Here is a 16,871-nt window from a genome sequence, read left to right on the forward strand (position 1 = left end):
GGAGTGCCCCACAGCTCTGGGCTGCAGAACCCTCCCTGGGGGCCTGGCTGGCTCAGGGGATCATTAATGGGGCTGGGGGCCTGTCACTCCAAGGGCCCAGCTAGGACCTGGCCCCAGCTCTGTCATGGCCCAAAGCCTGTCCCGTGTGAAGGGGATGCTAGGGCCTGTGGGGAAAGAGCTGAGTGTCCCAGCCAGGCCCTAGTGGGGCAGTGTCTCGGTCCCAGAACCCCCACCCCACGGGGAATGACCAGGCCCTTTGGAGGCTGAGAGGAGAAGCTGAGGAGAAGCTGGGCCTGGAGAATGAGCCCCTCTCTCATCCCTGGGAGAAGCCCCTCCAGGCCCTTGTGGGGAACGTGGGGCTGGGCCAGGTGTGAGGGGAGCTGGGGCTGGCCCTGCCCGGGCTGGGTTTTCTCTCTGGATGGAGAGGCCGATCCTGGCAGATTGTGCAGGCAGTAAATTCCCTGGGAAATAGAGGTCATGGCCCCGTTAGCCCTGCCTGTGGCCCAGCTCCCACCCACTCCCCATCTGGCTCTGGAGGGCAGGAACTTAGGGCTGAGGAATGGGAGGAATAAACACGCTCGTGTCTCTGCAGGGATGAGAAGGCCATGTCTCCGCATCCGGTGCCCGAGTCCCCTGAGCTGGAAAAGAGAATCCTGGATTTCCCTCGAGAGAACAATCTCCAGGAGGCGGTGATGGGATTCCTGGGTAAGGGGCGCTGCTGGGGGCAGGGGGAGGGATTTGGCCCAGCAGGTTGGGTTATTATGAGTTCCTGTGTGCCCGTATTACTCGTGGATCAGAGCTTCATTCAGAGCACTGTGACTGCCCAGCCCAGAGAGGCCCAGATCCTGGGAGAGCCCTTGGGGTCCCAGCTTCCCTGGCTGCTCAGAGCAGAGCCCAAAGGGGAAGATTTCAGGAGAGCAGATAATTCATAATCATGAATCTGTGTGCCCAGTGCTGTCTCCTGCTCTCTCCCTGGCTATCTGAGTGCAGGGGCAGGTGCTCTTGGTTAACAGGAGATGTTATCACGGATTCTCAGCCTCTCTGACTGACACCAGCTGAGCCTCAAGGCCCTAGTGTTTAAGCACCTTGGGCCACACTTTCAATGGTATTTAGGTGTCTGGTGGGAACCTCCAAAGCACCTAACTCCTATGGACTTGCCTAACCTGCTTCAGCCCTTTTGAATATCCCATTCAGTGTCTACCTGCATCTTTAGGTGCCTAACTATCTAGGAGAAGCTCCCTCCTTGTGCCTTGGTCGCCAGCCTGTCCTGTGATATTGTATCAGCTTGAAAGAGCTGTGACTCTAGTAGTGGTGAGACAGGGATTGTGACTAATTATTCTTTCTCTATCTCTCCTGCCAGAGGGGCTGGCTGCAGAGAGAGGTGAGACTCCTGGGTCTCTGTGCTAGGGCAGGGCACGACAGCTGCTGGGAGCTTGTTCCCCTGTATGGAGCAGCTCCCAGGCTGGGCGTGTGTGCACAGGGGAGAAACCCAGCGCGTGAATGTGGGACAGAAAAGAGGAGGGGGAGTTGGAGCCTGTTGAGCTCTGGTCTGTTGTGAGATGGTGCAGAGCCGGGTGCTGTGGGGAGCAGGCCCATGTACGGACCTGGCTATAGCTGCTGCTGAACAGTCAGGTCTGTTTGTGTCAGGACTTTGGGTCTGCCCCACAGTCTCTGCAACGAACCCTGCTCTGGGTGACTCTGCTGTGTGAATTCTCACCTCTCTTTCTCTGCCGGTTGTTCCAGGACTCACAAGAGGATATGCAGGTAACTGAGGCCAACCCTGTATCAGTGACTCCAGCCCCCTCCCTTGGAAGAGGTTCACTCTCTGCAGCTGCTCCTGGCACCACCCCCAAATGATGCCTGAGACCTGGGTTCCCGGCTGGCTGGGCACAGGGTCTCCAGCAGGGCTGTAGGTGCTGGTACCGCGCTCGCTGCCAGAGCTCCCAGCCCCTGACCCAGCCTGGCCTAGTGCCCCAGCGCTGACCCCTCCCCTGCAGGTGGGGACCCTGTCGCTCTGCCTGGCTGAGCCCCCCTCTCTGCCGCTGCCTCTGCTGCTGGGCTCGCAGGCTCAGTCCATGCCAGGACCCATGCGGCGCTGCTGGGGCTGCTCCTCCCTCGGCACCTGGATTCTCTGTGTCGGGGACAAATGGCCGGGCGAGTGGAATGGGATCTGCTCAGAGACACATGCCCTGTGCTGCACCCAGAGGGCAGACACCAGCCAGGGCCGGGCAGCAAAGCACCACCGTGCTGGGATTAACCCTTTCCTTCCACCCAGCCTACCAGCCCCAGTGCCACTCGACTGCCTGAACTCTGATCCCAAGGACCCATGTCCTACAGCTTGGGGGAGTCGCTGGATGTGTGGGGCAGTAACCAGGGCTCCCTGCGTCCCAGGGTCCCCGTGTGCAATGGGGAAGGCCCTGCGCTGTCACAGGCAGGCTGGGCCCTGACTCCCCTTAAAGGGCTGGCCCCCATGACCTCCCTTACCTGGTTCCCCAAAGCCGAACTCTACCTAAAGGCAGGATTGACCCTGGCTAACACTCGGTTATGTTCTGCAGCCAGGAGGCACTTCCTGCCCGACTGCCACAAGGAATCCTACAAGGCCCTTTTGACCATATTTTTATTCTCATCACTGAATTGTGAAAAAATGTAGAGACCGGGAGTTGTGTTCCCCACAGTCCTATGTCACTCATGTGATGGGCAAAATCCCCCCTAGTCTTCACCATGGCGTAGTTCAGAACAGCTTGTACTCTGTAAGTCAGGCCCTCTGGCCGTAGCGGAGGTAGGCAATAGCATTGGGCTTCCACCGCTGCTGTCATGCTGCTGTGACAAATACGCACTGGCTACAGAGCTTCCCTCTCAGCCAGGTACACACCAGGTGTGTTCATCCCAAGGCCCTTCAATGCTCTGCCAGGTCTGGCTGGGGTCAGTTTAAATAAGGGCTGTTACACACAGCACTGCCTAGTGGCTGAACAGTAAAATACAGTTTAGTGTTCCATGACAGGTTTCAGAGTAACAGCCGGGTTAGTCTGTATTCGCAAAAAGAACGAAGAGTACTTGTGGCACCTTAGAGACTAACCAATTTATTTGAGCATAAGCTTTCATGGGCTAGAACTCACTTCATCAGATGCATGGAGTGGAACATACAATAGGAAGATAGATAGATAGATAGATAGATATACATATATACAGAGAACATGAAAAGATGGAGGTTGCCGTACCAATTCTAAGAGGTTAATCAGTTAAGGTGAGCTATTATCAGCATGAGAAATAAACGTTTTTAGTGATAATCAGGATGGCCTATTTCAAACAGTTGACAAGAAGGTGTGAGTAACAGTAGGGGGAACTTACATTGGGATGTAGATATCAGTTTGTGTAATGACCCAGCCACTCCCAGTCTTTATTCAAGCCTAATTTAATGGTATCTAGTTTGTCAATTAATTCCAGTTCAGCAGTTTCTCGTTGGAGTCTGTTTTTGAAGTTTTTTTGTTGAAGAATTGCCACTTTTAAGTCTGTTACTGAGTGACCAGAGAGACTGAAGTGTTCTCCGACTGGTTTTTGAATGTTATAATTCTTGACATCTGATTTGTGTCCATTTATTCTTTTGCGTAGAGACTGTCTGGTTTGGCCAATGTACATGGCAGAGGGGCATTGCTGGCACATGATGGCATATATCACATTGGTAGATGTGCAAGTGAACGAGCCCCTGATGGTGTGGCTGATGTGATTAGGTCCTATGATGGTGTCCCCTGAATAGATATGTGGACAGAGTTGGCAACGGGCTTTGTTGCAAGGATAGGTTCCTGAGTTAGTGTTTTTGTTGTGTGGTGTGTGGTTGCTGGTGAGTATTTGCTTCAGGCTGGGGGGCTGTCTGTAAGCGAGGACTGGCCTATCTCCCAAGATCTGCGAGAGTGAGGGATCGTCCTTCAGGATAGGTTGTAGATCTTTGATGATGTGCTGGAGAGGTTTTAGTTGGGGGCTGAAGGTGATGGCTAGTGGCATTCTGTTACTTTCTTTGTTGGGCCTGTCCTGTAGTAGGTGACTTCTGGGTACTCTTCTGGCTCTGTCAATCTGTTTCTTCACTTCAGCAGGTGGGTATTGTAGTTTTAAGAATGCTTGATAGAGTTCTTATTGGTGTTTGTCTCTGTCTGAGGGATTGGAACAAATGTGGTTGTATCTTAGAGCTTGGCTGAACACAGTGGATCATGTGGTGTGTCCTGGATGGATGCTGGAGGCATGTAGGTAAGTATAGCAGTCAGTAGGTTTCACTTGGTATAGGGTGGTGTTTATGTGACCATCACTTATTAGCACCGTAATGCCCAGGAAGTGGATCGCTTGTGTGGACTGGTCGAGGCTGAAGTTGATGGTGGGATGGAAATTGTTGAAATCCTGCTGGAATTCCTCAAGGGCTTCTTTTCCATGGGTCCAGATGATGAAGATGTCATCAATATAGCGCAAGTAGAGTAGGGGCGTTAGGGGACGAGAGCTGAGGAAGCGTTGCTCTAAGTCAGCCATAAAAATGTTGGCATACTGTGGGGCCATAGAATCATAGAATCATAGAATATCAGGGTTGGAAGGGACCCCAGAAGGTCATCTAGTCCAACCCCCTGCTCGAAGCAGGACCAATTCCCAGTTAAATCATCCCAGCCAGGGCTTTGTCAAGCCTGACCTTAAAAACCTCTAAGGAAGGAGATTCTACCACCTCCCTAGGTAACGCATTCCAATGTTTCACCACCCTCTTAGTGAAAAAGTTTTTCCTAATATCCAATCTAAACCTCCCCCACTGCAACTTGAGACCATTACTCCTCGTTCTGTCATCTGCTACCATTGAGAACAGTCTAGAGCCATCCTCTTTGGAACCCCCTTTCAGGTAGTTGAAAGCAGCTATCAAATCCCCCCTCATTCTTCTCTTCTGCAGGCTAAACAATCCCAGCTCCCTCAGCCTCTCCTCATAACTCATGTGTTCCAGTCCCCTAATCATTTTTGTTGCCCTTCGCTGGACTCTCTCCAATTTATCCACATCCTTCTTGAAGTGTGGGGCCCAAAACTGGACACAGTACTCCAGATGAGGCCTCACCAATGTCGAATAGAGGGGAACGATCACGTCCCTCGATCTGCTCGCTATGCCCCTACTTATACATCCCAAAATGCCATTGGCCTTCTTGGCAACAAGGGCACACTGCTGACTCATATCCAGCTTCTCGTCCACTGTCACCCCTAGGTCCTTTTCCGCAGAACTGCTGCCTAGCCATTCGGTCCCTAGTCTGTAGCTGTGCATTGGGTTCTTCCGTCCTAAGTGCAGGACCCTGCACTTATCCTTATTGAACCTCATCAGATTTCTTTTGGCCCAATCCTCCAATTTGTCTAGGTCCTTCGGTATCCTATCCCTCCCCTCCAGCGTATCTACCACTCCTCCCAGTTTAGTATCATCCGCAAATTTGCTGAGAGTGCAATCCACACCATCCTCCAGATCATTTATGAAGATATTGAACAAAACCGGCCCCAGGACCGACCCTTGGGGCACTCCACTTGATACCGGCTGCCAACTAGACATGGAGCCATTGATCACTACCCGTTGAGCCCGACAATCTAGCCAGCTTTCTACCCACCTTATAGTGCATTCATCCAGCCCATACTTCCTTAACTTGCTGACAAGAATACTGTGGGAGACCATGTCAAAAGCTTTGCTAAGGTCAAGAAACAATACATCCACTGCTTTCCCTTCATCCACAGAACCAGTAATCTCATCATAGAAGGCGATTAGATTAGTCAGGCATGACCTTCCCTTGGTGAATCCATGCTGGCTGTTCCTGATCACTTTCCTCTCATGCAAGTGCTTCAGGATTGATTCTTTGAGGACCTGCTCCATGATTTTTCCAGGGACTGAGGTTAGGCTGACTGGCCTGTAGTTCCCAGGATCCTCCTTCTTCCCTTTTTTAAAGATTGGCACTACATTAGCCTTTTTCCAGTCATCCGGGACTTCCCCGGTTCGCCACGAGTTTTCAAAGATAATGGCCAATGGCTCTGCAATCTCAGCCGCCAATTCCTTCAGCACTCTCGGATGCAACTCGTCCGGCCCCATGGACTTGTGCACGTCCAGCTTTTCTAAATAGTCCCTAACCACCTTTATCTCCACAGAGGGCTGGCCATCTCTTCCCCATTTTGTGATGCCCAGCGCAGCAGTCTGGGAGCTGACCTTGTTAGTGAAAACAGAGGCAAAAAAAGCATTGAGTACATTAGCTTTTTCCACATCCTCTGTCACTAGGTTGCCTCCCTCATTCAGTAAGGGGCCCACACATTCCTTGGCTTTCTTCTTGTTGCCAACATACCTGAAGAAACCCTTCTTGTTACTCTTGACATCTCTGGCTAGCTGCAGCTCCAGGTGCGATTTGGCCCTCCTGATATCATTCCTACATGCCCGAGCAATATTTTTATACTCTTCCCTGGTCATATGTCCAACCTTCCACTTCTTGTAAGCTTCTTTTTTATGTTTAAGATCCGCTAGGATTTCACCATTAAGCCAAGCTGGTCGCCTGCCATATTTACTATTCTTTCGACTCATCGGGATGGTTTGTCCCTGTAACCTCAACAGGGATTCCTTGAAATATAGCCAGCTCTCCTGGACTCCTTTCCCCTTCAAGTTAGTCCCCCAGGGGATCCTGGCCATCCGTTCCCTGAGGGAGTCGAAGTCTGCTTTCCTGAAGTCCAGGGTCCGTGTCCTGCTGCTTACCTTTCTTCCCTGTGTCAGGATCCTGAACTCAACCAACTCATGGTCACTGCCTCCCAGATTCCCATCCACTTTTGCTTCCCCCACTAATTCTACCCGGTTTGTGAGCAGCAGGTCAAGAAAAGCACCCCCCCTAGGTGGCTCCTCTAGCACTTGCGCCAGGAAATTGTCCCCTACGCTTTCCAAAAACTTCCTGGATTGTCTATGCACCGCTGTATTGCTCTCCCAGCAGATATCAGGAAAATTAAAGTCACCCATGAGAATCCCATGCCATGCGGGTACCCATAGCAGTGCCACTGATTTGAAGGTATATATTGTCCCCAAATGTGAAATAGTTGTTGGTGAGGACAAAGTCCAGCCACCAGGTTTGCTGTGACATTATTGGGGATACTGTATCTATGTCACTCATGCGACTGTATCCCCACGCTGATTCTGTAACTCTCTCCCCAGTGGACATGACTCTGGATCCAGACACGGCTCATCCCGACCTTGTCCTGTCTGAGGATCGGAAACGTGTGAGATGTGGAGATAAATGCCAGGATCTGCCCGGCAATCCTGAGAGATTTGATCCTTTGCCCAGTGTCCTGGGCACTGAGGGATTCACGGGTGGGTGGTGTCAATGGGAGGTGGAGGTGGGAGATAATCCTCACTGGATTCTGGGGGTTTGCAGGGAATCTGTGACCAGGAAAAAGTGGATTGTTGCATCACCTAGCAATGGATACTGGGCCATGTGACTGAGGGATGGGGAATACAAGGGCCTCACCTCCCCCTTGACTCTGCTCCCCGTGAGTGTCAGACCCAGCCAGGTGGGGATTTTCCTGGACTCTGAGTGGGGCGAGGTCTCATTTTACAAAGTGACTGACAGGTCCCATCTCTTCACTTTCACTGACACCTTCTCCAGGACCCTTATTTCTATACTGGTCTCAATGCTGACAGTAAAAATGCGGCTCCCCTGATAATCAGCCCGGTCCCAGCTCAGGCTGGAGAGAATCTCAGTCCCTGACAGTGACCCTGCGGCAGAGACTGTCCCCTCTGAGTGCAGGCTAGCCCCCAGGCCTGTTCCCGTGGGGAGGGTGTAAAGGGCATCACCTGCCTCCCCCAACCTTCAGCTCCCAGCCCCAGGCCTGTGAGCTGTGAAAGGGGAGAGGGGGAGAGAAGGGGTGGAGGGAGCTAGCTGCTGGTCTGTGGGGTAAGGGGCTGTGGGTTGGGTGGGTGCAGTGTCAGAGGTGGATGCTGAAGGTGGGGAGAGAAGGGGAGATCCATGATCACAGGAGGAAGACTGGGAGGGAGATATAATGAGGGGGGAGGGGAGAGAGGCCCAAGGAGGAAGAGCCCCTGGCAAAATGACCCAGGGGGGAGAGGAGTCCAGTGAGTGTGATGGGGCCAGTGAGCGATGGGAATAGCCCGATACTTCCTGCCCCTGGGGGAGTCTCTGCCCATGGAGGGGGTGAAACAGCCACAGGGGCAGTGTGGGTGCAGGAGTGAGATCGCCGGGGCCCTGCTGTAGGGGTAGCTCTGCGCTGCAGACTCAGCTGTGGGGGGGGCGGGGCGGGGCAGGGGAGCTGGTCCCAGCGCGATGGAGGGAGGGGTGGGGAGAGCTGGGAAAGGGGATTCAGTGGCTGGCCAGGGGAAGGGGAGTGAGAGCCCAGCCCCAGGGCGGTATGAGCGAGGCTCCAGGCTCAAATCTCCATTAAAGTTTGCCTTGTCTATGTAGCATCATTTGTACAGGCAGTTCTTGACTTTATGACATTCAACTTATGAAACACAGCACTTACGACATTCTGAATTGATCCCCTGAGTTGACTTATGACGATTGGTTTAAACTTTACGATGTTTCAACTTACGATGCAATTTTCAGGAACCAATTGTGTCATTAATTATTATTAATTAAACTGTCAGACAGGTTTGTTCTGTTACAATGTACATGTGTCATAAACATCACAACTACGCACATGTGCAGCTGCTCTCTCTCTCTCTCCTTATTGTCTTGACTGGTTCCCTCTGGAAGCTAGGGCACATGCAGGACTCACACTGCACCTTTGCCAAGTAATAGGTGAAAAAAATGATAGGACAGAATTAATAAAGCAAAATATTTCAATAACTCACACAAGATAATAATATTCCTAGAACTTCTGCTACTATTAATTCATGTGATTTGCAGCTTTATAGCTACATATAATCATTAATCAAGATATGACCCTCCCCCCTTTCTTGTTCTCCTTCTCACAATCAATTAACAAACCATGGTCCCCAACCTCAAATTCTGTTTTCCTATATATCGAAATCTCTTCTACCAGATCCTTTTGTGTTTGTTTTTCTTTAGAAATATTATTCACAGCCAATGTGCTGTCTGTGTCCACTGCTGATTTTAATGGGCTCTTTGTGTTCTTGGTTTTCAAGACACAACAAAAGTAATTTGGTAAAGAAACAGAGAAGGGGTGTGTGGGGTGGAAATGGGGCTTTTGTTGGTGTTCTCAGGATTCCGGTGGCAGGTAAGTCACAGACGGATGCTCTGGGTTGGCAGGTCAGCCATGGAAGCCATTACCCGGGGCTCAGGCTCCTCTTCCAGTCTGTGGTCTGGGATGTCATCTGGCTGGTCTGGTCCCTCTCCTCTCCAGTCTCCCTCAGGCTGGGCAGAGCTGGATGGGTCATCTTCTCTTACTGTGCTGGTGCCGTGTGGGCGGCTGATCTTAGGGTCAAATGGAAATCCAGGAGAGAGACAGGCCAGGAGGACAAATAGTGGGGGTCGAAGGAACACACAAGGGAAGGGGAGACAGAGCAGGCTCTCACGTGTCTCCAGATGGCATGTCTGGTGTGACAGTGGTGGCTGGGTGTCCCCACTGATGTGCAGAGGTCTGGGCTTCCTGATGATGCGATGACTTTTGAGATCCCCAGGTGAAGGACAAAATCCCTGGGGTGGTGGTGACAGTTGCCCCCCTCTGGGAATCCCGCAGTCCCCCCACATGTTCCTGCCCCACAAAGTATCTTTTGAAGGGCCCCTGAAAGAGGGTGATGGACAGAATTGTCCATCCTCTTATTCTTCTGTTCACCAATTAGGCCTCACTTCCAATTTTTGGCCCATTAACTTCTGGTTCCCCACTCTTTTTGTTTACTAGAGATGGTCTCAACACCATCCTTCAGGTGCATCAGAAAAGCCCTGCTTGTTTAGATTCATTTAGTTTTTCTGTTTTTCACTTTTACCGGTTTTTTATAAACAGTCTTATGTAACAGGCTGAGTTGGACTTTTGTTACCTTTTCCCTTTGGTGTTTATTATTGCAGGTGCCATAAACATACAGCTAAGGATAGCCTAAAATCCCTCCTTTACCTGTAAAGGGTTAAGAAACTCAGGTAACCTGGTTGGCTCCTGACCAAAAGGACCAATGAGAGGAGAAAATACTTTCAAAATCTGTGGGGGCAGGGGGTTTGCTTTTGTTCTCTTTGTTGTTTGCTCTGGGGTCAGTGAGGAACCAGGACAGGGAAAATACATCTCCCTGAGCCATATCTGAATTAAGCATCTAATTTTACAGAAATAGTAAGTAATAGCAAGGAAATGTGTTAGATTATCTTTTATTTCAGCTTGTGAATTTTCCCTGTGCTAAGAGGGAGGTTTATCCCTGTTTTTGTAACTTTAAGTTTTGCCTAGAGGGGAATCCTCTGTGTTTTGAATCTGATTGCCCTGTGAGATTATCTCCCATTCTAATTTTACATAGGTGTTTCTTTTACTTTTCTTTTTAATAAAGTTCTGATTTCTTTAAGAATCTGATTGGGTGCCGGCAACAGCTTTTGGCGTCTCAACGTGGGGCGACGACGCTGCAATTTAGCCTTGCCTGGATCCCTTCCGGCGGTCGAGGATTGCAGCAACAACCGACGCCCAGTGCGCACCGGTGAGTTCATCAGGGGCCTTGGAGGAGACGCAGTTTGATCGACCCTGGCGGGCACAACGGTGCAACGCACTCACATAGTGGAGAAGCAGCTGTGGGCAACGGTGGGGAACCAATCCCTTGGATAAGGTAAGAACCTTTTGAAATCCGGATTGTATGCTCTGTTGGAACCTGGGGACGCCCAGAGTTACCTTGTAGGTATGGGACAGGAACAGAGCACGGGAGGTAGGGTATGGTGCACGCCCCTAGAGTGTATTTTAGTAAATTGGAAGGTATTTGGGTCAGATCCAATGACTAAGGGTAAATTGAAGTGATTCTGTACGGTTGACTGGCCTCAGTACCAATTAGAGGACCAGGAACAGTAGCCTCCTGGAGGATCACTAAATCATAATACAATCCTCCAGTTACTCCTGTTCTGTCAGTGAACGGGGAAGTGAAATGAGCATTCGTATGCTTACTTGTTTATGACCTTGTAGTCTCCTACTGATATTTTATGACGCTGTAATTTAATCCCGATTGGCCCGATAGCAATTAATGTCAGTCCCCAGACCCCCACCCCAAATGTAATGGCAGATCCGGTGTCTCCTTCGGCCCCTACACCCACACAGAGTGAGGCTCCTTCGGCCCCTACACCCACACAGAGTGTGTCCCCTTCGGCCCCTACACCCACACAGAGCGAGGCTCAGAGTAAGATTCCTAGTGAAGCTCATAGTGAGGTTCGAGCTCCATCTGCTGGACTATACCTGTTACTTACCGAGACTAAAATCACCCGTAATGCAATAGAAAGGACAAGCTCTTACCATGCAGGTCTATACTCATGCACCTTTTAATCCTATGGACCTGGCCGCTTTCAAAGCACAGGCTGGAGAATTTTCTATCAACCCAAGCAAGTTTGTATTGGTTTTTGAGGGATTTCTTAGTAGCTACAAGCCAGACTGGGATGATTGTAATGTCCTTCTGCGAACATTATTGACTGTGGTTGAACGAGAACAGGTCATAGCTAAAGCAAGGGAGGAAGCAAAGAGGCGATATGATCAGGACCGTAACAATATCCCGACCCCAGATTATCAGGTTCCTATAAAGGATCCTAGGTGGGACCCAAATGGCAATCAGGCTATGACCCACCTCACCTCCTATAAGGAGCTGCTACTGTATGGAGTCCGTCATGCAGCTGTCAGACAGAATAATTGGACTAAACCATATGAGGTAGCACAGGATCCAAAGGAAAGCCCTGGAGCCTTTTTACAGCGTATTCGAGACACGATCCGATAGTATACCAATGCAGATCCTAATGATCCACAAACTGAGGCAATTATTAAAGGAGTATTTACAAGCAGGGCAGCCCCCGACATTAAGAGAAAGCTACAGAAAAAGGAGGATTTGATGGGTATGACCATGGCACAGATTTTAGAAGCAGCAATTCGAGTGTATAGTTTAAGAGAAGTGGAGAAGGAGAAGAAGCAAGTGAGATTGATGGTAGCAGCAGTGCAGACAGGCACGAAGGGAAGTGAACGAGAAGGAAGGGGCTGTGGATGCGGACATCCAGGCCCGCGGGAGAGATGACTGGGGCGCAATCAGTGTGCCCTGTGTTGGCAAGAGGGACACTGGAAGAATGAGTGCCCAAACAAGAAGGAAAGGGGGGTACCTCTATGATGGCGATAGAAGAACAGGAATAGGGGTGTCAGGGGAGACGGATCATCCTACCCCCGGAACCCCGAGTAAAAATGCGGGTGGGAAATGAAGAAATAGATTTTTTAGTAGACTCTGGAGCGGCGCGAACTGCTGTAAATCAACCCCTTCGGTTGCCAGTAGCAGACTCCCTCACTGTGACAGGAGCCACAGGCAAAGATACCAAGCAAAGCTCTTAGAGAACCCTGAGGTCACGCTGCAGCCTTGTCCATCCCTTAACCCTGCCACCCTCTTACCAGAAACTGAGAAACAGGAACATGACTGTTTGGAGATCATAGATGCCCAATATTCTAGCCGCCCGGACTTGAAGGATGTGCCCCTCCCAAATGCAGATTATGAGTGGTACACTGATGGCAGCAGCATGGTGATAAATGGGCAAAGAAGGGCGGGTTATGCTTTTGGGGTGCTGCATGCTCATGCTGGCCTGTGGAATCAGAGGGGAATGCTGACAGCCCAAGGCTCCCCAGTCAAGTACGGGCCCCAAATTCTCCGGCTTCTAGAGGCAGTGCAACTCCCTTTGGAAGTGGCAGTGGTACAAGCGGATTGCTTAGTTTGTCAAAAGAATAACCCCCAACCAGGACACCCAGTACCACCAGCGGCCCTGGAACCCACTCCAGGCCCCGGACGGGTGTGGCAAATAGACTTTACTGAGTTTCCCCAGACCCAAGGGTTCAAGTATCTCCTTGTTATAGTGAATAGATTCAGCGGATGGCCGGAAGCCTTTCCATGTCGCAACTGCACTGCCAGGACAGTGGCTCTCAAGTTTGTTAAAGAGATTATTGCTCGCTTTGGACTTCCCCAGTGGATGGAATCTGACTATGGAACACGCTTCACGTCAAAAATCGTCCAAAGCATCTCAGACGCCTTACAGATTCCTGGAAACTCCATACACCCTGGAGACCGCAAGCCAGTGGGGTAGTGGAGCGGACCAATCAGACCCTTAAGCGACATCTCTCGAAAGTATGCCAGGAGGCCTCCCTACGGTGGCCTGATGCCCTGCCCCTAGTTCTGCTCTGCATCCGTGCTCTCCCAAAGGGTAGATTAGGGCTCAGTCCCTTTGAAATTATGTTTGAAAGGGCATGGCCTATGAATGGTACACCGGTTGTGTCAGGGGGAGAGTGGGAATTGGGGAATGGGTTTTTGTCTCAGTATATGTGTTCCCTGTCTGCTGTTCTTTTGTCTCTTCACAGGTATACTAAGGATTCCCAGTCTCTACCCTTGGATTCGCCCATCCACTCCCTGCAGCCTGGTGATTCAGTGCGTGTACGTACCTGGAAAGACGAGCCCCTCCAGGAAAAGTGGAAGGGACCCTATACCGTCCTGCTGGTCTCCCACATGGCAGCAAAGGTCGAGGGACACAAGAATTGGATTCATTATACCCGGCTGAAAGCGGTGTCAGCCCCCCCCCCCCCGGCTGAAAGGTGGACCGTGCATTCAGCCCCCTCCACTGAGGATCTTGGACTAAAATTATTATTTAAACGGCAGCCCGCTGGGAAGGCAGGAAAATAGATGGGAGGGTATATTTTATTCCCCCTCTTGGCCATGTGCCTAACTGGTACTGCTGTTTCAGGCATTGTACCCGTAAATACCTGGCTGGCACTGGCCCAGAGTGCAGTGAACGCAACGTCGTTCTCAGAGAACCTTATTCTCAGAGAGTGAGGCAGCAGCTCTGGCCTTTTCCTTAGTTGTATCCCTGGGCTTGTGGTGCATAATTATCACGCAGCAGAGCACCTTGCCTGCACGGTGGCAAAGGCCATTAACTTAACCTCAACCGTCCTGGCCCAACTCTCACATGAGTTAGGAGAAGTACGTCAGGGTATGCTACAGAACAGGCTGGCTGTGGACTATTTGCTTCTACGCCATGGTCACCTATGCCAGGAGTTTGCCGGCATGTGTTGCTTTAATATAACAGATGCAGGGCCATCTGTAGAAGCTGATTTACAACGCCTAAAGCAGCTGGTAAAGGGCATTCATTAGCAAACTAGGGAGGATTGGCTACGCTCTTTATTTTCTGGTTGGGGCCTTTCCTCATGGCTAAGTGGGTTCTTTAGCCTATTATTTAAGGTTTTTTTCCCCTGTATTAATCATGTTATGTTTATTGTGTTGTATGTGGTCCTGTGTAAAAATACTTATTTTGCATAGTTTTGAAAATTTTAATTTTATGCATAACCCGCTAGTAAGTAAATAAAGATGAGAAGACTCAAGCAATAGAAATGAGTATTCTCAAAGGAGGGAATTGTTGGAGACCCCAGGGCATGGCCACTAGTTAAGTCGAGGGGATGGAAGGCCATAAGGGTCGAGGAAGTCTCTTTGCTGAAGGCCTAAGGGCTTCTTCTCACCCCCCGTTAATAGAATTCAGGCCTGGCTGGTTAGAGTAAGCTCTTTTGCTCTTAAAACAATGTTGCAGCCGCAGATAATGCCTCATAGTGTAAGGTTTGCTGACGCCAAGCTAAAGATAATAGGAGATAGTTACAAGGCCAGACAGAATGTGCTGGTTGTTTAAGTTGCTAGGAATGCTTGTTAGAGGTTGCAGGAAATACACATTGTTGTAACCTATATAAGGAAGGCAGAGTATTTGTGCAAAGTTTTAATTGGCTGATGTGTAGTGCAGTAGCATTAAGAAATATAAAAGTGTGTGTAAAGACCTGCTCTGGTGTGCAGGATTAGAGATTCTATTCTCCCTGTACCTTGTTTGCAGCTGCAAATAAACTTTTCTGCTTCTCCACCCCATTGTGATTATTGAGTGAAACACACCGGGTAACGAACCCCTGCTGTTGTTTTGCCTCTCGGCACTGGGTGCCGGCAACAGTTTCAGCTTGTGAATTTTCCCTGTGCTAAAAGGGAGGTTTATCCCTGTTTTTGTAACTTTAAGTTTTGCCTAGAGGGGAATCCTCTGTGTTTTGAATCTGATTGCCCTGTGAGATTATCTCCCATTCTAATTTTACATAGGTGTTTCTTTTACTTTTCTTTCTAATAAAGTTCTGTTTTCTTTAAGAATCTGATTGGAGTTTTTAGTATCCCTAAAAACCCAAAGTTGGTCTGTGCTCATCTTGTTTATTCTCAAGCCTCCCCAGGAAAGGGGGTGTAGGGCTTGGGGGGATATTAAGTGGGAGATAGGGCTCCAAGTGGCCTGCCATAAATGTTTGAATCACTTGGTGGTGGCAGCGTTTACCTAATCCAAAATACAAGGGAGAATTTGTGCCGTGGGGAATTTTTAACCTAAACTGGTAAAAATAAGCTTAGGGGGTCTTTCATGCGGGTCCCCACATCTGTACCCTAAAGTTCAGAGTGGGGAGGGAACCCTGACAGCAGGTGATTAAATCATTTCAGAAACTTCCATCCACTTTCCCATAGTTAGGCCTACCTCAGTTGTGAGCCTAACAGGCCCCAATTATTACAACAACGTCACCTCATCCTTCTGTGTCTTGCTCATGGATCTACAGGATCTGTGCTGTGCCCCCACAGGAACCCTTTCTGTGTGGCAGACCCCCTGTCAGGGTTCCTTCCCCATTCTCAACTCTGGGGTACAGTTGTGGGGACCTGCATGAAGGACCCCCTAAGCTTATTTTTATCAGCTTAGGTTAAAATCTTCCCCAAGGCACAAATTCCTTCCTTGCCTTAATATTGCTGCCACCATCAAGTGATTTAAACAAACATTCAGAGAGGGCCACTTGGAGCCTTACTTTCCCCAAATATCCCCCCAAGTCCCTACACCCCCTTTCCTGGGGAGGCTTGAGAATGATATCCTCACCAATTGGTATAGGTGAACACAGACCCAAACCCTTGGATCTTAAGAACAATGAAAAAATCAATCGGGTTCTTAAAAGAAGAATTTTAATTAAAGAAAAGGTAAAAGAATCACCTCTATAAAATCAGGATGGTAAGTACTTTACAGAATAACAAAAGACCCAAAAACACAGAGGATTTCCCCTCTAGGCAAACTTAAAGTTATAAAAACAGGGATAAACCTCCCTCTTAGCACAGGGAAAATTCACAAGCTAAAACAAAAGAAAACCTAATGCATTTCTTTCCTATTACTTACTATTTCTGCAATACTAGATGCTTAGTTCAGATATAGCTTAGGGAGATGTATTTTTCCCTGCCCTGTTTCCTGGCTGGATCCGAGAGACACAGACAAAAAAACCTTTCCCCACAGATTTGAAAGTATCTTCTCCCCTTATTGGTCCTTTTGGTCAGGTTCCAACCAGGTTATCTGAGCTTCTTAACCTTTTACAGGTAAAAGAGGAATTAACCCTTTACAGGGTAAAGAGGGATTTTATGCTACCCTTAGCTGTATGGTTATGACACCCCCAAAGGGGTCTCACTCTTCCTTAAGGGTAGACCACATGGCCTCTGAGACTCAACCTCTGGCTCCAGTGCTCCCATTTCATACCATGAGCTCTGCCCAGGGAGTCCAGCTGAGACAGGCTCCTCGTCAGAGGCTTGTGCACTCTACAGGGACCAGTGCCCCTCAGCAAGTATGGCAGCCCTTTCATCATGGAATAGGGTTTATTAGTTAAGCAAAGAGAGCAGCAGAATTCCTTAGGTTAGAGAGAAATAAAGGTTGAGAGACGTT

Source organism: Lepidochelys kempii, chromosome 11 (assembly GCF_965140265.1).
Source record: "Lepidochelys kempii isolate rLepKem1 chromosome 11, rLepKem1.hap2, whole genome shotgun sequence".
In the NCBI taxonomy this organism is placed as follows: Eukaryota; Metazoa; Chordata; order Testudines; family Cheloniidae; genus Lepidochelys; species Lepidochelys kempii.